The 23,989-nt window shown below is 35.7% G+C and overlaps 1 long non-coding RNA gene across 1 annotated transcript; it reads left to right on the forward strand.

The window, feature by feature from the left end:
• The first annotated feature begins 708 nt into the window (after nt 1–708).
• Nucleotides 709–10,241, forward strand: LOC145690336 (uncharacterized). The gene is made up of 2 exons (XR_014132194.1): nt 709–793; nt 8,136–10,241. It is a non-coding gene; the product is annotated as an uncharacterized LOC145690336 (long non-coding RNA).
• The last annotated feature ends 13,748 nt before the right edge of the window (nt 10,242–23,989 follow it).

Genomic DNA, 23,989 nt, shown 5'->3' on the forward strand with positions numbered 1-23,989 from the left:
TTTTTTTTCGGATATGCACTTTATCCCCCTGTAAACAGTCTTTTGATTGGTACACTGATTGTCCTTTTGTCGTGTCTCTATTTGCCCCCTTTTTAATCAGCAGAACATGTGATTTACGTTTAATAAGTTAATTTCGATTTAATTTCTTTTAAACATCTTCAGGGATACACAATTGGATGGCGAACTGTGTCTAGGGGTACGCGAAAAAAAAAAAAAAAAAAGCTTGAATTAAAGCAGTATAAGAGAAAGTGTTGCCTTGGTGACATAAGATTGGCTGAAAATCGACAAGAAAAATATCATGTTTTGAAATTTATATGATTCTAAAATTAAAAAGCATTTATAAAAATTAACTGCATTCTTTTAAGAAATTGCAATGACCCGACGAGTCAGTCGCGTTAATATAATACCGCTAATGAGTACGGATGTTTTTATTATTATTATTATTATTATTATTATTATTATTATTATTATTATTATTATTATTATTATTATTATTATTATTATTATTATTATTATTATTATTATTTTGTCATATCTCCTATATTACACTTAAACTTCAACGTAGTGCGTAATTCGTTTTATTAATGCATGTATTTTGGATTATTTCTTAGTCTGTGTGTGTGTTCTTCGAAATAAAGATATTTTTCGTTTATAATAATTTTCCTCTTCTTTTCGTTTATTTTTAGTGACGGCGAGATACAACTCGGGGATTATGCTAAACTGGTTATAACTGTAAAAATGGCAAAAACTAGAAGGCGAATGAGAGTTGCAAGGAACTTACTGGATATTGCAGGTACGTAAATCAATGTTTTGAAGTATAATCTGGCTGTGAAGATATAGTAGATATGTCTAGAAATCTTCAATCAAAGTGACTAATGGATTATGGTTAATCTTTCAATTTCTGCAGTAAAAATAAACAGTTTAAAGACTGCAATCTTTACCACTCAATTATCTCTGTTTGAAAACCTATTTGTTCATTCCCATACACATAGAGCCCGAAGTGTGTTGATATGGCATAAAAATATGTGTCAACCCTGTCTGTAATAGGGCACACACACATGTCGTAATGATATTAAACACACTGCCAACAACGTGAATAATACTGTCATTAAACACACTGCAAGGAGACGCTAGAAATATTAATTTTAGTGGAAATAGTGCTAGTTTAGTCACTAGATATCATTTAAAGGTGTTAAATTTCTATTCTAACAATGCTAAATGAACCAATTGTTTTTGATAAAAAAATATCCTTAAAAATTTCTAGATCAAGCGACAAAGTGCAACATCTGTAACACTGATAACAAGAGACAAACGACAACCGCCTCACGCAGTGATGCCAATTGAAGGTAAATTTCCCTTGGCGCAGGGAAATATTGAGTAAATTTTGGAGAAAAGGGAAAAAGGGAAATTGCTTGTAATCTCTCAATATTGCATGGAAATTTGAACCTCTCTTCAATCATTTATAGATTGAATGTATTTACTTATCTGATTAATCTAATTAAAATTCAGTATACATTCAACGTCAAATTTATTCCAAACATAATCCGTTGCACATATTTCATATAAATTCTCACAAGTTATCTTGCTTTGCATTCGTTAATATTTACCAACATTACACATCGATCAACATATTCAGTTAAATTCGAAACATTACAACAATGTTTATTTAAAATCTTTTATCAAAATTAAATGCAATGCAATAAGATGAAATATTTCTCAATTAAATTATCACTCCAACTATTGTAACAGTTTGGTTTTCCCAATCAGAAGATGTTTTTCCCAACCAGAAAATTGATTGTGAAGAGGATTAATCGATGTAAGAGAAGAAAATCTGCGTGTCGTGAATGTAAATATGTATACATGGGAGAATACTGGGTCATTAGTGTGTGTGTGTTTGGGTAAGTTTACAAATTTTATGGTAACTGTGCGCACAGAATTATAAATTCTTAAGAATTATGCATCTCTAAACTTTAATTTAGTTTGTATTGTGGTTACGAACATTCCTCGTGTACAGCCAAAGACAGTAGCAGCTCCAGTTTTCTTTGTAACTGTTCGTATTCGTTTCAGTAAATATGGGAGTGCTGTTCTTAAGTAAGTACATACCAAATATATACTTAATATACATACCAAATAATGTACCTTAGGTTACATTAATATTAAAATCTATCATAATATCTAGGATAGAATTAAATTTACATAATATTTTTTTTAATATTCTTTATGATTTATTTAGGTTGTCCGTCCTGACCGAGGTATTTATAGGGTTTTTCCTCAGTCACACCAGGCAAATGCAGAGATTGCACCTTTAACATAGGTCCTAGCCTACACCTTTCCATATTCTTCCCCCTCCTCTATCGCGACGCCTTAGATCCCTAAACAACAAATCAAGTTCAAATTCTGCGTAAGCTCAAAGGAAGGCTGTCAGGTCTGCTTGTATGTGGTTATAAGATTGGGGTGAGGGGGTGGAAGCGAAAACGATTAAAAATACGTTTACTAAATACAGTACTTGAACGGTTTGGATGAAGGGAAATTTTGTCCGCAAATGGGAAATTCTGAAGCTTGTGAAGGGAAAACGGCTCTGAAGGAATTGGCATCACTGGCCTCACGTTTCCGCGCATGTGTATAAATTTTTGACGTACAAGTATATCATCTCAAACATTGCCCCAATGATCAAAACATAACATACTAATCCGTCAAAACTAATGAAAACAAAGCAGTAGATCATTTTGACATGCTATAGTTGCTTCAATTTTTTATGTTCATGGCGGACATATCCGTAATGTCAAAAAATCGACATATTTCCTTATGTCCACCATTAGAAGGCAATTCATTTGTACACATTAAAGTATGTCCAAATTTGAAGACATGCATTTTTGTGTCGTTTTGAGTCGTTTCGGGCTGTGTGTGTAGTGGTCAATCCATATGAACGAACTGATCCAATGATGGTTGCTTGACTATTTTTAATTTCTAATTTTTTTATATATATATATACGTAGGTACTATTGCCATATGCAATGGCAACACAAAAGTTTCCAGCCCGTTTTAGAGTGGCGGCCATTATTTCTGTTGAGCCGCACATGTTAATTACTGGCTTTAAAGACGTTAGCGTAAACTTATATATCTTAGGACTGGATTATTTAAAACCTTGATAGAATACTGCTTCTCCTCAGCAAAGTCACATTCTTATGAAGCCGTTACGGTTGAGTAGATCATTCAAATAAGATTATTCCTCATTTTGTTAGGGATTTTAGGACGGTTAATTTCGGACCGAGTAATCGATAGTCGAGACCGCATTTACTGTTATCATAATTCTATTATTGAAAACGAGAAGTGAGTCGAGTTAGGAAATAGTTTTTTTTTTTTTTTTAATTATATACGAGACGAGATAGATGACAATTTTCGTTTTGTTTTTGGCGCGGATCCAAGGGGGCCTATAGGGACTATAGCTAGGGTTCCAGATTTGTAAAATAAAAAAGGAGGACACTTTGATTTTTAAAAAATCATTTAAAAAATTGCGTTTACCGAAACTTAAGCTTGCTTCCATATTATATCAAACAACACATTTTAAAGAAAAAGAAAAAAATAATATAGAAAATAACAGATTATTAAAGTAAACTAATACAAAAAGTACAACTACAAAATGACTGATTAGCAGGCAGCAATACTAATAATATTTTAAGTCGTAGTATTTAATAACGTCATAGTACTAACAACTTATTTATCCTATTTCCATTCTGGCAATATTTTTAGCATCTTGAAAACCTGTTTCATTGATTCATCTCCTAAATCTTCTCTGTTTCATTAATTAGTCTCCAAACTCGAAAAGGAGGACAAAAGCACGTCCGGCTTGAGTACAAAGCCGGACATCAATTTTTATGCCCAAAAGCCGGACGTCTGGCAACCCCACCCCACCCTTCACGCTCAGGTATACACTGGATAAAATGGGCTTCAATCCTGCTTTACACTGGATAAAACGGCAAACTATGGTTTAGCCCCTCCCTTGATGAAGTGATTGCAAGAACACAATGAAGAGAATTTATCAAGGTTTAAAAGTATGCAAGTCATTACACAGTATATTCTAATAATAAATATGATGTAAATGTTGTTATCAGAGTTGGCGTGGGTCAATGAAAACTTGACCCACGACCCACTGACCCACCACCCACCGTGACCCACGACCCACTGACTCACCACCCACCGTGACCCACTCTGACCCACCACCCACCGTGACCCACTCTGACCCACCACCCACCGTGACCCACCACCCACCATGAATCACTCTCATCCACTGTGACCTACTCTGACTAACCAAAATACATCGTCATCAACTCTGAACACGATCCACGGCGTCTTCTGTACTGACTAAAGAGTTTACACTTGTAATAAAACAAGACTGTGAAATTGTCACTAATCGAAGTTTGAATTTCTAGTCAATCCCTCAACCACCACTCTGTTAGAATAACGGTGGATCTGACCTTTATGATATAAAATGGTAAAGTGTTTGTCAGTGAGGAAATTGAAACAGTTTGAGTGGGGGGAAATTAGCGTGTGCCTAAAATATACTTGTACTAAGAGAGTATTCTTGCAAGTGTTAATTTCTGAACGCATTCAAAAAAAAAAAAAAAAAAAAAAACTTCTATTCGTAGGAAAATACCCCTGTACAATATGGAAAAGGTTATGGTTTCTCAGTTCACAGTATTTTTCTCACTAAAAACTTGAAAAATCAGTTTTTCATAGTTTATAAAGGTGCTCGGGTACCCTATGTGAGAGCATCTCCATAAAGTAAGCTCATAATTGTAATTTGTGTAATCACTAAAACACCACGTTAAATTTAAGTTACAAATACGCATAATTGCAATTATTATGAATATTTATTCAAAGTAGTTTACCTAAAGCATAGAAGAGACTTACTAAAAAATAGGTACAAAGTTGAATAACACAAATAAGCCATTACTAATACAAGTATACATTTTCTATAACTCGTAATTTTCCACTTAAAACAAATCTGAAATCGGGTTTATTTCCTGTTGGTAACTTTTTCGTGGTAAATCATCCGCAGCGGAATGATGTCCATCCTTCAGCCAAGAAATAACTAGCTCGTCTACTTTGAGCTTGTCTAGCGGTGGGCCATTAACATTGATGAACAACAAGTTAGACAATGTTTGAGCACTTAGTCTATTTATAATATGTCATCTGTAAATTCATAAGGGGAAATCCCCGTTCGCACTCTGTCGTGGAAATTGATAATACTTCTACCGGATTTCTGCAACTACTCATCGACAATCTGCTTGTTAGATTTAAGTCTGATAACGATTTTTCTTAGTCAGTTTTGAAATACTGAGCAAGAAGTATCATCTCTCTATCACCATACAACATCTTTTCCATATCGACCATGTCAGTTGGCAAATGTCGACTCATGGAGAACAGAAACTTCATCTACCACGCCTTCGATAAGGAATCTTGTGAATAAATTATCAATTAAAGCCTGTTAAACTGATGATTTCTTATTTGTTTATAAATTTAATTTTTGCAATTACACATGAAAGTTTGATGCCATTACCAAGTTCCCTCCCCCGTCTAGAAAGCGAAAGAGAACGAGGTTCCTGGAATGTTCAGAAGTGAATAGGAATTTCCCTCCTTCTTCCCCTTCAACTACCACACTGCTGCTTGACATGTGCCAAATTACGATGAATTTCAATTAAATTATCATAGTATAATTATTTCCTTGTTGAATTATCAATACTTTTCAGTGGAAAAAAGGATGAAATTTCAAAGTTCCAAATCAAAGTAAGTAGACCAACGTAAAGGGAAAAAAGTGTAAAATTTTCCATATAATTATGCGTACAATCCAAACTTAAAATGTCAGTATAATTAAGCTTATAGTACAAATTTTATGCCTATTTTAGTCACAAGTTTTTGGGTTGATTGCCCTGTGCTGAAAGCGCTTCATATAATAAACATAAGCTTCAGCAATTATTATACTGTAGTAGAAAGCAATGGATATATGAAGCCAAGCACTGTATTTTTTGTTTCTGATTTTTTTTCTTAAATAACATCGATCGTTTTCAATCATTTTTACAAACCAACTCACTACCAATTTTCCATATATAGAAAGTGCCCCCTCCCTCCACACACATAAAGGAGAATTTAAAAAAATGCTAGGACACATTCTGAATTTCAGCTCCGTAAGTTTAACGGTTTGTGAGATACTTTTTTTTATTATTATTTTGCAAAAATTCGGATCTCCTCTATCTCCTTAGGATATTATGCATTATAATAAAAGCAAAACATCCCAGTTTGGATTAAGGCCTAACTATATACCACAAGTAATTTCATTTGACTTTGCAATTTGACCGTGATGATCAGGCACACATAGTTACATTAAATTTTTATATAATAATTTATATATTACAGTAATTCAAAAATGTATTTTTTCCAGTAGTTAGCTCCTCTAAAAACTCACAGATCTCGAAAGCCAAGTAGTAGTAAAGTTCTATTGCTATTATTACAATTAAAAATATCAATATCCAAAAGTCTTGAAGTTCTTTTTTCACTTGGTTAGATATACTCACCTCAGGTAAATAGACAGAAACAAGTGGAAAAGGAAAGGAAATGAAGGCCTTGAAAGTAAAACGAAAACAAATTTACCAGTCTTCAGAAGATACTGTCTACAATGCAGTGAGCAGATGGGGTCAGTAGATCATACTGAGTCGGTGGGTCGCAGTGGGTCATGGTGGGTGGTGGGTCGCAGTGGGTCACGGTGGGTGGTGGGTCACAGTGGGTCACATGCTGTTGACCCACGACCCACTGACCCACTCAGAAAACTTGACCCACTTGACCCACTGACCCACTCCATCTCTGGTTGTTATATGACATCCTTCGTGGACCTCTCGTGATGCAGAAAGACTCTGATAGCTCCTAGATGAAATTAAGGGGGAAAAATCAGGGCGTAAATGTTGCACGTAAATTTACAAAACCAGACGTGAAAAAAAATGGACACGAAACCTTATTTCTCGTTTCATGGCTGACACTATAAGTATTAAATGTTCAGTTTTCAAAATTATCCGATTGTGCCTTGTCAATGATGAGTTATTATGAGATCTAGTGTTGTTAGAAAGTGCAACGAACGCACAATGATTGAATAGAATTGTGTGTGATTTTTTCGCTCGAGTTCGAGAACGCGGCGCATAAGCACCTGCAAATAATGTGTCAGTTGGCCCTAAGGCGAGTTTGGGTTCGTAAGTAGTGTAACTGAAAGTAAATAGCGTCTAGCGATCCTTATCTTTCATTAATCTAATAACATTTTAAAATAATATCTCTCCTTGGAACTGAAACTGTAATACACAAACACTTGATATAGTTACGATTCTTTATCAATAAGATATAGTGAATATCAACATTCTTATTTTCACCTTGTGTTAGCTAAACGAGTTTCCTGCTCATTATCGGCAAGTATTGCATGTCACATGGGAATGCGACGAAGACTACATTTTCAGACCCTGATCGAAGTACACAGTCTGAAGGATGATATGTTTCTCAATGATTTAAGTGTTGTTGCTAGTCTTTCGAACGCAATTACGATGTGTGTGTTAATTTCAAATATAACATTGCGTGGGAGACCCGGGTTTGATTCCCGGCGGGAGCTCATGTGGATACCACGTTAATCAGTAAGTTCATGTCTCTTATAGCCTCGCTGCTGAACGGGACGTTAAACTCAAAATTAACTCAACTCGAATATAATGGTACTGTGGATATTGTAAATTTATGGTATTAACTGTCCAAAAAAAATGGGGAAAATAAAAAAACGTAATGTTTATTAGTTTATTAACTTTAATATTTAAGTAAGAAAGATGTTTTATGTATTCCAGTTATAATGTGTCTTGCCGACCCTAACCGGGTTGCTTCCTCATTAATTTCCACAGTACTTGCCGATAATGTATCGCGCTTTCCGGCTTGTGCAGAAGAAAAAGCACAAGGCATATAAGCTTAATTGCGATTAGTGATACAGAAGAATGTCTTATGTTATAATAAGTTTTCAATTATGACGATATGTTTTGAGTTTAATATTTCTACTAGTCATACTTTTTAACTTAATATTATTGACTAATATTTATTTATTCACTTTCCTTTTACAGTCTCTGTTGGAGGCGTGTTGGGTCTTTTCCTTGGAGCTAGCCTGATGAGTGTGGTAGAAATTATGTACTTTCTTCTCGTTCGACCAGTTTTTCTTTACTTGAAATTAAGATCTGAAAGAAGAACATATTAAGTAAACTATTGTTTCAGAAGAAAGAGTAAATAAATGTTAACTTGTGGCAGATATGAAACTAAGTAATGGTCAAAGCAGGCTTTGAAGGCCCACAGGTTGTGTTTAGAGGTAACGGCTCCAACACAATCTTCGCTTAGGCACTTACGAAGGTGATGTAGAGCACCATACTGCGGCCCCTGTAATTTACCAGGTTGTTCCAAGTACCCAATTAAAGGCGCTGTGGGTGAATCTCAGAGCCGCACTGAAGCGAGGATAGGACGAGAAAAACTTTCCGCCATCACTGAGAATTGAATCCGAGCCGCCTATCTGGCAGGTAGACAGACACCTTACTGTCTACGCTACTGCGGCTCTTATTTTACCAACGAACGTCTAATTTTCAATAGATCCTAAGATCAGCTGTTTGCAACAGGCGCGTGAAGTTTAGTCATCACTGCAAATCCTTATTATAAAGGGAGCTGTCTCAGTCTGTGAATTCCTAATATTTAACAGTTGCCGTTCCGTTCCGTTTGCTGCCTGCCTCTTTTTGTTAGAAATAATGATGTTTTGCTGTTTACTAAGACGATGACGGCTCTATTACCGGTATAAGTAACTAAAGTTGTAATTAGAGTTAACATCTTTGATAACTTTAAAGCAGGACACACTTATCGAACTTCTACAAATCGGCTGTTTCTCATGCCCAAAGTTGTACGTACATGGAGTAATTGATTAAGAATAATATAAAAAAATCCATATATTCATAAATGAAAATTTAATTCCATAAAAGTACACAAAACAGAAAACTAGCAACACCAGCTTATTGGAGATTACTTAAACAAAAGTTATGAAGCATTGACCCGGTACAAGCAAATAATATGATTTCACGGTTGCCAACATGAAAAATTTAACGAAGAACCATATTGATATCTTGATAGATATAAGTACACATAGGGATGTGCACGAGACGAGTCGAGACAGAATTTTCCTGACAACATTCGAGTCGAGACACTGCTCTTCCAATAGAGAAAAATACATTTTTCGAGTCGAGACATCACTTTTACAGCACATTTTCGAGACAAGACAGCCTCAAATCTTGTCTCGTGCGCATCCCTAAATACACATCGTGTATCAAAATTTATAAATGTCACTAAGACTTTATGTCTCAAATTTTTTAAATGTTTTGGATAGTTTAGCATTCCGCCATATAATGGGTCCTTAATTTATAAATATCACTAGGAATTTCTGCCTCAAATTTTTCAAATGTTTTGGATAGTTTAGCGTTCCGCCATATAATGGGTCCCTAATTTATAAAGGTCACTAAGAATTTATATCTCAAATTTTGCAAGTGTTTTGGATAGTTTAGCATCCCGCCATATAATGCGTCCATTTAGGCGTTATTCGAGACTCTGGGAATTTACTGAAAATTCAGAACATTCCATCTAATTTGGGACAGGTGACAACTCTAGTTGTAATTACTTATATGTAATCCACAAGTATTTATTTCATGTTAAGCATAACATAATTTAGCAACTGCGCATTTCAAACAATGAACACACCATAGAAACTACAGACAGTTGTTAACAGTTGACCTTTAGAGCAGTGCAATATTTAACAAGCTTTACCGCCAATCAACATGAAGCATATAACAAGCCATAACCATATATTTTTAAAAAAATTTAAAGTACTATTGAGGTTAAGCAATGCCTCCAGATTTCATTTTAAATTAAGGGGAAAACCCAAATTACACCTCCTCGTGGGAGAAAGCGAGCAACGCCTTAAACGGTGTTCGCTGTAGATGGAGACCAATTGACTCCCGTGGTAATGACTCTACCAAGTTCCAACTGCCTCTTTCGAGGTAGATAAGGGGGTAGAGGTCAGGGCACCATCTTGTCTTTAGAACAGGAAACTGTTCTAAAAGCCGAATATACCACAAGATGGTGATCGGCATGGAGATGTGTGAGAAAGAAAAAGGCCACTGAAGACGACGATACATCAGAGGGCTTAGAGATACTGCAATGAAAGTACTCACTTCATTTATTAATAAAATATACCCGAGAGGAAAATGGCTGAAAGATTCTTTACATGTTACAATGGTTCCATTACCTGAGAAATAGCAAGCAAAGAAGTCCAGCGATTACAGAACTATAGTCTTATTTTCCACACTGGAAAGATTATTGCGCGCATACTGAACAGGCAGCTGGAAATAAGATAGAAATGTTAGAGGAAGATCAATTTCAATTCCCCCAGCCCCCGCCAAGTGACCTCTGTGGTCGACAAACATCGTGTACGTGGGTTTTCTCGGGGTTCTCCCGTTTCCTCCCACTTTCTTCATTCCATCATTTCATTCATTACTCATCATCGCCGTCTCCTTTAGCCTAACCGGCATAATCGTGAGACGTAAAACTCAAAGATTTCATTTTTTCATTTCAATTTCAATTCCGGAAAGGGAGAGGTATCAAAGATGCTATTTGGTAGATGAGAATTATTCCAGAATGAGTTCTTCACGTAAAGAAAGAGTTATGATTGTGCTTCATCGATTGGCCTAAAGCTATCAACAAGTCAATTGAACCAAACTTCTGGAAAAAATACTTCAAGGAACTGGAGTAAAATGGAGAGGTCGTCAATTCATTCTCAATCTGTACACAGGACATAGAGTGAACTTGCGCCGGAATCAAAGAAAAATCTAGAGTTTGGAGGTTGGGAGAGAAATTGGACAAGGCCGTTGTAGGTCACTTTAATTTTTCAACATTTACAGTAAATGTTTAATGAAGGAAGCAATAATGAAAATAGAAGTTTTTAAGATTAGGGGATAGATCAGTGGCAAGTTGAGGTTTACGAACGACAGTTATTGTAGCTAGTACCGAGAAAGAACTACAAGAGGTGATGGACAGAATAGTTAACACTGGGAAACAATATGGAATGCAAATCAACATCAAAGAAGTCGAAAGTCATAAGAAATTAAATTCGCTCTTACGAATCAGAATAGGACAAACAGATCTTGAAAATATCGATAATTTCAAATACCTAGGAAGAATTTTGACGAGAGACACTTACTGCACCAAAGAGATCAGGTCAAGAATTGCCATGGCAAAAGAAACATTCAACAAAAAAATATCACTCCTAAGTAGTAGGCTTAAATATTGGACTGCGGAAGAAGCTGATGAAGTGCTACATATGCAGCATGGAATTGTATGGTAGGAGGCTTGGACATCACGGAAGTTAGAGAAGAAATATTTAGATAACTTCGAAATGTGATGTTTTAGGAAGATAGAAATGATAAATTGGAAGGAGATAGTAACAAATGAAGATGTTTTAAAACGAGTAGTAGAGTAAAGGGCGCTCTTAAACAGGATCCTTTGTAGGAAGACCAACTGGATTGGACCATCTTGCGAAGAAAGTGCCTCTTCCTACCGCCATAGTGAGAAAGATGGAAGTAAAGCGAAGAATAATAATAAGAAAGACACAGCTTATCTATGATTTGAAAAATAGAAGAAAATATTGATAGTTAAAGAAGGAAGCCGAAAATCGAGAAACGTAAAAGAAACATTTTTAGACCCTAACCTAAGCGAGAGAGAACCTCCTCTTAGTTCCAGGACCAGTCAACAGGTAGAATATTTATTAATATTAATAATCATATTTACATTTGAGCATTAATATTTGTGAATTCACAAATTAGTTAGATGGCAACCAGCTTGCAGACCAGAAGAAAAAAAAGGAAACAATTAGAACCTTAAATTAAGCTCGATTTTAGCCTAGCATGCAGTGGTAGGAGGAAAGAACAATTTCGTTAATGATAATTATGAAAGAAAAATTAATGGCAGTGTAATACCTGTAAGGCAATCGTTTGTCTTACAGATTGTTGAGATAGTTCGTGTGAGGACTGTTATGCTAAAATCCGTCAAGTCAGTTTTCTCTTAACCAGCTTTATTTTTCGTTAAAATGGACTTTGAGATTACTGCTATCTATGGCTAAAACAGTATCGTCTAACCACCATTGGATCAAGGTGAAAAATGAGACTCCGACCAAGCATTGAGGTTGAAGTACCATAACTCAGTCATCTTTAATGAAGCTGCTTCGAGATCTAGTTCCTCTTTGGATCAGCATTATGACAACGATTATCCTGAGGAAAATATCGAAATTTGAATACGTTGTACAGCTTTTGCTAATAAAAGTCCTAATATTTATGAAAGAAAAATAAATGGCAATATAGTGCCTATAATGTTTAAAATTGAATTAGATTTGTAAATCCAATTTACCGGATCTTATTTTTTTTTATTTTAACATCGAAACAAGTTGGGAGAAGTATAGGGGCCTATGCTAAAATCCGGGAAGTCCAATGCAATGTATTAATTTTCCCGTATTTCACTAAAATTCAAACGGTAAATGAAAGCAATTTTGACTTTATTTCTCTCTCTCTAAAATTTTTCAAAGTGGACTTAACAGGGTTTAGCATAACAGTCCTCATATATTGATTGTTTATAAATACAATAGCAGAACTGAACAAATTATATTACGAAATCATTTTACAGTGATCAATTGTCTAAAGTTTGTGCAGCGAGGCCTGGCAACAACTATTCGTATAATCTTTCATCGTGACGGAGCTATTGCTCGTTACTGCAAACTATTTATTTTTTTTTTTTAAAGTTTTATTTGGACGAGAAGTAAACCGTATCTTGCGTCTACTTTAGTGTACAATGCGCAGCGCAGTCACGGAACAAGCTCTTTTGAGAAATTTGTTTTTTAACGTTGTAAGAGGTAAATAATGCTTTTGTATCGGAGGAATATTAGTTAACATTGGACACTTAAGAGCCAGATAGTTTGTAGGTGTACTATCGAGTTTCATACACAAAACAATGTGTTCCACGTCCTTGGAAACAGCAGAGGCACTTTTAGTTTAATAATGCAAAAGGGCATTGAAGATGAATACACAATTGTTCGTTTGTAATGTATTAACGTACAGGAACTCTGTCCGTAATAACTGACTCTCCAAAGAACTGTCCAGTACACAATGAGATTAGGATTTCTTGGTGGTCACGACAACAAAACAAGTGGTTTTTAACAGACTTAAAAAAAAGGAGGTTATCGAGTTAACGTGTATGTATGTAATATTATTGGAAATGTGTAATATTCTAATGCGTTAGTGTATGTGGGTATCTAAACAAATGCACCAAATTTCGTGAATGTATGTATGTATAACATATATATTTGTTCACGTATTTCTCAGAAATTACAAATCTGATTATGATAATTCTTTTTGTAGTGGTTTTGGTATCTTTCAATTTGGCACCGACCTAGAAAAAAATTAGTATACGTACTTCTTCATTTATATTTAGATCTTAAAATAGGCGTAATTTATTTCTTGTATGTTTCTTATTTTTTATCTCGTTATTTTAAATATTTGCCGTCTATAAGTTATACGTTTCGAAGTCGGTTTAAATTATAGTTCCAAGACTTCTGATTCAACAAAACTGTGGACAAAAGGTACAAAGTAAGTGGATTAGACATTTTGTCACATTCATACTCATTCCATGAGATCCTTCCCTTTAGCCGTTAAGTTCATGAAGCCATTAAGTAAGCTGCCAGGTTAAAAAAGAACTTTTCTAAATAATAGACATCAGATATCATCTCAGTCCATGTTATGACGTGGTAGTTTAATGTTTCACTTTCACAGTGTTTCACTTTCATAAGAAGTACTGTGTCATCTCGATCACTTCCTATTTTGCATTATGGAACAAGCTGTTAAATACAATATGTCCCTTTGTTATATTCAACTTTGAAACACCTCTACCTCCAAATCAGCGGTTTACTTGGACTTTTAAATTAGAAAAGCCGATATTACAACATAGGTCTATATAATATTTCTTCGGGACTTCCCTACGAAATAGCTTATTTGAGTCGGCAAGTTACAACATAAATGATTATTTTAGTTTATGGTCATTCGTCTACTGAAGTACTTGATTTGTAATTTTAAGATAATTGCTTGTTCAGAAGCACAATACTGTAAGTGAATTTTTATTAATTTTGCCATAAATGTATAATATAATATTTTTCTCTTATTATTTCAAGATTACTGTATTTCTCAATCTTGTACTTCTTGATAAAAACATATGCTTTGTTCTTAATGTGATGACTTTTAAAAACTTTCCTTAATTTATTAGATTTCATTTGATTTTTGTTCTTGTGCTTGTGACGTATAGTGTAAAACATTGTAATGAAATTGTAAATACTTAGTGTTAATAAGATTTCTATTATATTTTTTTATTGTAAATATGTATTTTTAAGGTACAGGTAACACTTGTTTATGAGACGTTTTATATATTAATATGCATTTTGAAAAAAAAAAATGGATACAAAAACTTCTAATCGTTTTGAATTCTTTGTAATATGTGGTTTCATGAATTCAAGTTGCAATAAATAAAAAAATAATAATTTACTTTATGCATATTTTTCTGTAGTTTACAATGAAAAATCTATTTTGGCTTTTACATGACTTGAAATTATAATAATTATTTTAATATATTACTTTATCCAATTTTAAGGAGATTCAGTTCTAGGAATCAAATCTATTCCTAAAGTTGGATTCGGAGACGTGGTAGCTTAGTAGTAGAATACTTACCTCTGACGCGCGGGGTTACTGGTTCGATTCCAGCTCCTGCCAAGTGGAATTTGTAATAGACAACCACCGTGTGCGTGGGTTTTCTCGAGATTCTTCTGTTTCCTTGCACTTCCTTCATCCACCATTCGCATCCATTTCATCATCACTGTCCCTTAACTTTGGTGCATAATCGCAGGACGTTAAACTAAAGAAGGAAAAGAAGTAAAATTAAATTCGAAGCAAGCTCAAATCCAAGTGTCAATGAGTAGAAAGGAATATGTTAATACAATATGTGGATCAGGGACGACCACAAGAAGTAATGACCCAAAGTATATGATTGAAATTTTATAGCGGATTGCTAAAAATAGTTAAAATTTTTATTGAAGATATCACCTAAACATTTTTATAAAGTGTATTATATTTATAAAAACTGCCTGAAATACCCACTTTCTGCCCGGAGAGATTAGATTTATGGAAATTATTTGAGCTCTCCCCCCGTTAGGATACATATTTAGGATGAAAGTGTAATAATTAAAAAATGAAATGAAATGAAATCTTTGAGTTTTACGTCCCACGATTATACCGGTTAGGCTAAAGGAGACGGTGATGATGAGTAATAAATGAAATGGTGGAATGAAGAAACTGGGAGGAAACGAGAGAACCCTGAGAAAACCCACACACACGGTGTTTGTCCACCACAAAGTTCACTGGAATGGTGTTTTAGAAAGAATGTACCCTTTTTTAAAAAATAAAATATTCTCGGACCCCTTAATGTGATATTAGAATCCTTTATATACCAAAAACAAGGTAATATATGAAAGTTTTTTTTTTTTTTTTACCTACCTTACGAAGATTCAATATGGGCACCCTTTGTGACAAGGTAGATATCTAGTCGATAGTCCATTTTCTCTTTCGAGTACATGTCTCCTGTAACGGCAGCAAAGACTTCTGTAATCCGCTCTCACAGCTCTGTCAGATCTCGAGGCAATGATGGGATGCAGACGTGGCCTTTGACGAAGTCACATAAAAAGAAGTCGCATGGTGTCATGTCTGGAGACCTCGGGGGGCATCTCAACAACAGTTCATCATCTATCCAACACTGTGAGAGATGTTCATTCAGATACCCTCTCACGTTATTATGGAAGTAGGGTGGACTATATCCTGTTGGAAAATTAAATCTAGGGAGAGTCCTCTTCAACTTGTGGTATCAATTTATAACGGAATTTTCTATAACGGTTAAAAAATTAGGTTTCTGTTCGGAGCTCCAAACTTTGTATAAAGGTTATGAATGAGTGGGGTGTTGCGTTCGTCTTCCGTCTGCCACAATTTACCTTATGTGCACCACCGTTGAAGTCACCGTTCCCGGAACTAAGATAGTTTATGACTCGATACGCCACTGTATCCGATCTGGGCATGACGCCACACATGTAAATTAAATGGAAGAACACAAATGAGGATGTATTCCTCTATGCTAATTAACCAAAAAGTGTGAGCTACATGAATGACCGGGCATCTAAAAAAAATAGTTTTTACATGGAATAATGAGATCTCGATAGGAAAAGTGATCTATTTGGGTTTCGAACCCATGACCCTGATAATTATTAAATGTTAATTAATAAAATAAAAAAATAATGAAGACTGATTTCACGGTAATGGCATCCTATCTTCCCGCGATATTCCAGGGCTTTAGGAAAATAAAATCCCCCTAAACCGTGAAAGCAAAAAAAAAAAAAAAAAAAATACTTATTTTACTCTTGTAGCGTATTTATATGATCACATGATGCAATGCTGAAAAAGAATTAGACTCTGTTTGATGTATGACTGACGAATTGTAAACACGAATTAGACTGACCTTCACTTTCCTTGAAAATTGGAATAAAAGAATTTTGAAATAAGTAGACAAATTTCCTGGATTCAAATTTTGACTGAAAGTCCTGAAAATCAGTTGAATTTCGTCCGTGATAGATTGCACTAGAAATTTACTGCATTTCCTAACATCTTGACCTATCAACCCCTTATAGAAACGCTATTATTATTATTACTGAGGTGAGGGATACAATAAGTGGCTGGTAAAAGAAAAGTTTACAAATTTAGGTTAACAGTGAATAAAAGCTTTAATGATTAAAAATAAATGTTTAAAAAAAAGTCAAGTACAACGAAAGAATAACAATGAATTTTAAAAGTATAATAACAAGTAAAAAAAAAAAGAGAGAGAGAGAGAGAGTCAAAAATGATTTAAGACTATAATATGATGAATGATATAATATGATATTTGTTTCTGTTTTAAATACACGTATTATATTTCTAATTGTCAGTCTCCGCGTTAACAAGTTTCGCTTAATACCAGTTTTACAGAGGTTGTTCAGTCTACATTTGGCCAATTTCGACTTACCTAAAAATTTAGAAGAATCCATGGCGCCCGGTCCGTAAGTGCTCGATGTGTTTTCCTTGGTTCCTAACAATAGCCCGACAGCGTAATTTCCACTGTAATAGGCTTCTCTGAAGAACTGAGAGGGGAATCTTGTCCCATTCCCTTTGCACAGCTTTCCAAAGTCCTTCCACAGTTGGCACACGCCGTTTTCCCAAAGCCTGCTTCAGCAATCCAAATCCGCAATAGTCCATAGGACTTCCATCTGGAGATTTAACAGGTACCTCATTGAATGGTATCACCTGTATACCACTTGCCTCCTCCATCTCCCTGTAGAATGCGAGGGACGATCGTGAGGTATGTGATGAGGTCTTGTCCATGTGAATGCGCACTAGATTGGCGTCATTTCCGTACATTGTTGGAGTCTCATGCTCGTAGATCGGCCGCATGATCTGCTCCTGAAAATACTGCGAATTTATTTTGCAGTTCTTCGCCACCCTACCAATCTTCAATTTACCTCGGTAACAGTAGCCAGTAACGACCATGAACCCTTTTGGGAAGGATTCATTACAGACACAGACCCACCTTCTAAAGTTCTTGGCGCCTTTCCCTCGGTACATGATGGCTCTTGGTTTGCCGCAGTCGGAAAGGTAAATCCATGCTTCATCGAGTGTTACGACGTACATTCACCTTTGTTTTGCCAGATCCGTTCGTATAGCTTCCGGGCGTTACACTTTCGTTCTTTCTGGTGGACACCCGGGAGAAGATGGCCGCGAGATTTCATGACTTTTTCCAGCTTGAGTTGATGGTGTAACGTCCGGCTCACAGTCCCGAAAGACATGTCAAGACGATTAGCCATACACCTTTGTGTTGGCGGATTTTCTTGCATTGTCATTTTGCGAAATTTCCGCTGCATGGTGGAGGTGGCCTTGGTGCATTCCCGCTTCCTAGGCAACTTCGTTGGTGATCCAAATGGTGGAGCTTCGTTGCTCTTGTACTTTTTAATAACATTTTTTATTCCACTTAAACTGATGTTGCAACCATTCTTCTTGCACTGTTTTCTAATGACAGAAACACTAAAGTGGGCATCATAAAGAGCCACAACATAGCCTTCCCAAAACCGGCTTAGTTTGGGCGGCATTTTGGTCACAGAGCGAAAACCCACACACTTGGAAACAAATTTAACACAACGCTCACAACAATGGCCCTGTTTTGTGCGTTGTTGTCGTCCGCACGGAAAAACAACTCCGTTCCCAGGAAGCCACTGCACAACACTGCAAGACGCCACGAGCCAGGTCGGGTGAGTCCATTCTTCCCGGGAGGGGGAAGGAACAAAATCGGCCGAACGTAGGCTGAACAACCTCCGTATTTTATAGAATTATTCACAAACATTCCCGACGCCACATTATAAAAATAAATTTTATGCTGTCGAAAACGCTTATAGATCTGGACTTTGCACTACATATTTTATTTTTTTATTTATTTATTATCATAAAGCCTTTAATAATAAGTTAAGAAATCAATTTTGAGACAGATTGTACCAGTCTACACCGGTAAAGGCAGCACCAATGTTTAATTCTAAGCTTACCTAACATGTGCCGCTATATAATGGGCAATCAGTGAAGTGAGCCATCAGTCCGAATAGGTTGGGAAGCACTATCTTATTACATAGAAACACAGACGCACAACTTACAGCTCATTGTAGGCATTGGAGGTATTCACCAGCTTCCTTAAACATCAAACGATGACTTTACAAACATCTGTACAAATTGATGTGGACAATCGTGTGATGACGTGCTAATCTGCAATATGAATTCATCTACTAAGGTTTTGTTGAGCTCAATTCCTTCAGCCAACTTAAAAATCTTTTTTTTTTCTTAAAAAAAAAAAACAATATCAGTTTAATTTTATTCGCACTTATGGTTTAATAGTTCTGATGCTCCAAATTTCGGGTTGCGCGACTTTACTGACAGCCTGTAGTTCCGAAGACTACCGTTAGATCCTTATGAAGTTCATATGCAGCCATAAAAAATGAATACCCTTTCAAACGAAAGGTAAATTATCAAAATCAGTGGCCCTATGTCAAAGTGATATAAATGTGATCATACACAAAATTAATAATGAACGCTATCAGCTATTGAGAAGTTTCATGGTCTAGCGAAGAAAACTATTCTTAGATCCTTATGAAGTTTATTTGGGACTACAAAGAAAGGATACTGTTTCAAACAAAATGGTAACCCAAAAAAAAAAACATCAAAATCAGTGCACCTTAGTCGAATTTATGCATGATGATACAGTGGATACACACAACTATGATATGAATATTGTCAGCCATTGAGGAGTTTCATAGACTAGCTCCGAGGACTATTCTTAGATCCTTATGAAGTTTTCATGAAATCACAAGCAAAGAATACTTTTAACCAGGAAAAGAATGATCAAAATCGATGCATCTGTGCCGAAGTTATGTATGAACATAGAAAGAATATATATATATATATATATATATATATATATATATATATATATATATATATATATATATATATATGTGTGTGTGTGTGTGTGTGTGTGTGTGTGTGTGTGTGTTAAAATGCATGACATGCTAAAAAGAGTTCAGATCCATTTACAATTTCATTCGTGGGGCTCTCATCATTCCATCCAGTGTCTGGAAACATCTTATCCAATCAGTCATGCAAGTGCAAAGTGAGTCGGTGGCCCGTCTTTCATGGAGACGAAATTACCGTAATTTTACGGTTAGATACGATAAACCACAGATATTTTATTTATTTATTTTTTATCGTATCGCTGTTGTTGGAATTCAAGATGGTATGCAGTTGATACAACCGAATAGGCATCATTAAGTTCTACACTAAATTCTACACTGGATTATTTTTTTTTTTTATCTCATCACAATCGCTTTGGGATTCTGTGGGGCCGAAGAATGGCCACTGTGTTGATTCACAAAATCGTCGACATGCAAACGGCTCTATCGCTCCAGAATACGTTTTCAAACGGTTATGCAATTGAACATCAACTTCAAAACATTCATTCTGCTGTCAATTTTCCGGTATCCACTCTTGCACCAGGATTTTCACAGGGGAAACATTTTCTTGAACATCGTAATGTACCGTGTATCTCGACAGTCCGCTTTCACTGGTAGAGCGCTGATTGGCGATGAATCGATGACTACATCTTCTTCTTATATGTGAAAAATGAAATGAAATCTTTGAGTTTTACGTCCCACGCTTATGCCGGTTAGGCCAAAGGAGACGGTGATGATGAGTAATGAATGAAATGGTGGAATGAAGAAAGTGGGAGGAAACGGGAGAACCCCGAGAAAACCCACGCACACGGTGTTTGTCCACCACAAAGTTCACTTGACGGGGGCTGGGATCGAACCCGGAAACCCAAGCACCAGCGGTGAACGCTCTACCACTGAGCTACCGCGGCCCCTTCTTATATGTGAAGAAGGTATTCTATTGAACAAAAACATGACAATTACGAAAAATCTACTAAAAACGAATTATGACATTCAAAATGTGAATGTGGAAATCGATGGAGGAAATTAGGGAAGTAGGTTAGGTTAGGTTATGGATAGTATTGGAAGAAAAAGAATAAATTATAAACAGAATTAGGCAATTATAACAGGAGGCAATTATAAACAGAAGAAGAGAAAATGGTTGGCTTGGAACATGGTTTAGAAGAATTTATATTTGCAGGGACGTAATAGAAGGTAAGACAAAGACGAAAGACGTGCACGAAGAAAAGAAGTGCTGTGTAATTTTCCTAATTGCGAATACTTTACCCCTAATTGATTTTTAAGCAAATCTGTATTACAATTGTTTTGCGAAAATTTCACCGAGGTTCAAACCCCAAATTTGATTACCCATAAATCGGCAACTAGGAATCTGCAGACCATAATATTTAAGAAGGTCAAAGTCTATCGTCAAGCCAAGATTCATCTACGTTCGAAATGGAATTCGAATACTACTCGGATTATTCGGGAATCGAGTTCGTGACCATGCTGATGTCCTCCCATCTTGCCTAACGATTTATCAGCCACGGATGTCTCCAAGATAAAAATGTCCGCCATTTTAGGCGAGATGGGAATTCCCATCTTGCCTAATCCCATCTCGAATAAAATGTCTGCAAGATGCAAGGAGGGAGTTTCTGCACTAAACAGGAAATTCCCGTACTAGTAATTTAAAAACCAACACTAAGAAATTGTGAAATCATACGCACATTTCAGAAAAGAAATATGTACTATATGTAACAAATTAATAACCTAGTTTCAGTGTGTTTTAATCAATATTGGAGATCTCTGCTTTCTATTCTGTTAACTTCCTACGACGTATACTATGCAAGTCACAGTCATGTTTAAAACAATTTCATAAAGAATATCTGCTACTGTCATATATCAGCAACACAATTCATTAAAAGTACACGGAATGTTTCAAAACAACACCGACAATGTTTGGGAACTGATTTCCGACACTAAGATAAAACAAAAAGTATATACCAACCTGGGTGCACAAATGCTTCCAGCCGAAAATCTGTCTGAAAAATGCAAAAACAACAATAAATCGAGAGCAAAATGTCGGATCGAAGTCTAGTAAAAAGAAAAGTTCATTATTTTATGTCGTAGATTCCATTAATGCACAATTCGATGCGGTGCAGAGGCGGTGCAAGAGTGATCCCAAAACAAAATGCAGAATTCCTGATATATTTTATCAAAAGTTGACTGAAGAAAATTGGCTAAAATCAAGTACACTACGTCAACGAACAAAAATCATGCTACATTGTTCGTTAGAAGAACGCTGTTAAAATTCATAAAAAGATTAGATGCATATGTTTGATTAGTCTAGTTTACCTCAGAACAGAATAAATTTTCCGAGGGGGAACTGTCCTTCCGATAGACATATTCTCTGAGTGTATGACTTATCGTTTTTGGAAAATACTGAAATATGTATGTTACATGGGAGAGCACAGTTTTCGTAAGTGTAATTATTAAGAATGCGTTGCATTTTATAACCAATCCATTACTTTAATCTCTATCTTTATCTTTCTTTTTCTTTTTCTTTTTCTTTTTTTTTTAAATTTTAGAATATATCCTTAGTGTTTTTACATTCCTGAACTAATTCACTATTGAACTTATTATCATACAAACTTTAAATTTATTATATGCTATCTGACTGTCTTTGCCGTCTTAGTCTTACAAGTTCTCCTAGTAGAAGTTTCATACACACGTTTCGTTTGCGGTGCCGTTCTTCTTTCATGCCCTAATACGTTTGCGATATCCCAAATTAAGTAAAAGTTAAGAATTAGTGACAACACCAGAGAGAAATAGATGAACGAGCGTCCGTCCCCGGTGACGATGCCTGAACCCCGCAGACAAATTGTATTATGATATAGGTGAAGTAATATAAAATTACTCTTTCCATATAAACAAAAATTTGTTGTCTCCCAATTTTTTCTGTCCCCCCACTTACTTATCTCTACCCTATTAATTAAAACTGGCGTCGTCGCTGTTAAGAATCTTTCAGTGAGTTCCTGTATCAATTTCATCCCAACTTAGAATACTTTTCACTGAATATTTTATAGGTTAAGAAATAGTTACTGACTCAATGAAGCAATCGATGTAATTTAGTTCACTATTGTTGACTACTTAGGCCTTGAAACGCCTATTTAATCGTAATGTGAAATATCATAATATGAAGGGTGCTCAATACATATCCTCACATACTAATATCTAGACTTTATCAAATATGAATTGAAGTAAACTGTGCTTTTTTTTTTCGACGCATTATCCTGCCGCTACGTTTTTTCACCTGGCTATTAGCCTCTTTACTGAGTCATTGTAGAATTATTATCCCCGTTTCTCCATCAATAGAAAATTGTCTGAACTATTTTTTGTCCATAATACGGCTAATAATGCCAAAGAACTCACAAATCGAACTTAGCTCGTACCTTTAGCATTTCTTACAATCAACCTACAAATGTAGTTCTCAGCCTTTCGAAAATTATGAGCCCCATTAACTCCTTCTTCCTTACAAATAATAGCAACAATAATACAACGTATTAAAAACTATTTTAACGGTGACCCATTGACAAACTGTAAGCAACCCCTGAAAATTAAATAAAATATTTCAGTTTAGCGATCCACGATTATGCTCTTTAGACTAGGGGAGACAATGATTAAAACAATTGAATAATGATGGAAGATACGGGGGAATGAGAATGTAGAAGGAAATTGGAGTATTCCGAGAAAACCCACAGACACGATACGATGGTGTCTTCACGATAACACAAAGTTACTTGGTTGGGGATCGAACCAGGGATCCCACGTACCAGAGGCAAGCTGTTTACCACTGAGTTACTGCCCCCCCCCCCCAATCCCTGAGAGACGTGGGCAATCAGTTAAGAATAACTGACTTAGAAAAACGTGCTTACCGCTTCCGAACGAAGGAAGCTCTACGAATTCCACATTGTGATCGATTGTACTTCTTGTATATTGGTTTATTAATACACAATATTTCCTAGACCGATACATCTGTCAGAATCGTAGTGTTTCCTCCAAAGTAGGGGCACGGTGACTTAGTGATAGAGCGCTTACTTCTGGTGCAGAATGGACCTCGTTCGATCTAGACTATAAAATGTACGGATACTATCGTACCCGTGAGTATTCTTGGGATTATCCTGTTTTCTTCTACATTCGCATTTCACGAGTTATTTTCAAATAATTAGCTTCCACCTACTATCTGTCTCTATTATTGGATCTAATTTG

The sequence above is a fragment of the Thermobia domestica genome, chromosome 1, assembly GCF_964235325.1.
Source record: "Thermobia domestica chromosome 1, izTheDome1.hap1.1, whole genome shotgun sequence".
Classification (NCBI taxonomy): Eukaryota; Metazoa; Arthropoda; class Insecta; order Zygentoma; family Lepismatidae; genus Thermobia; species Thermobia domestica.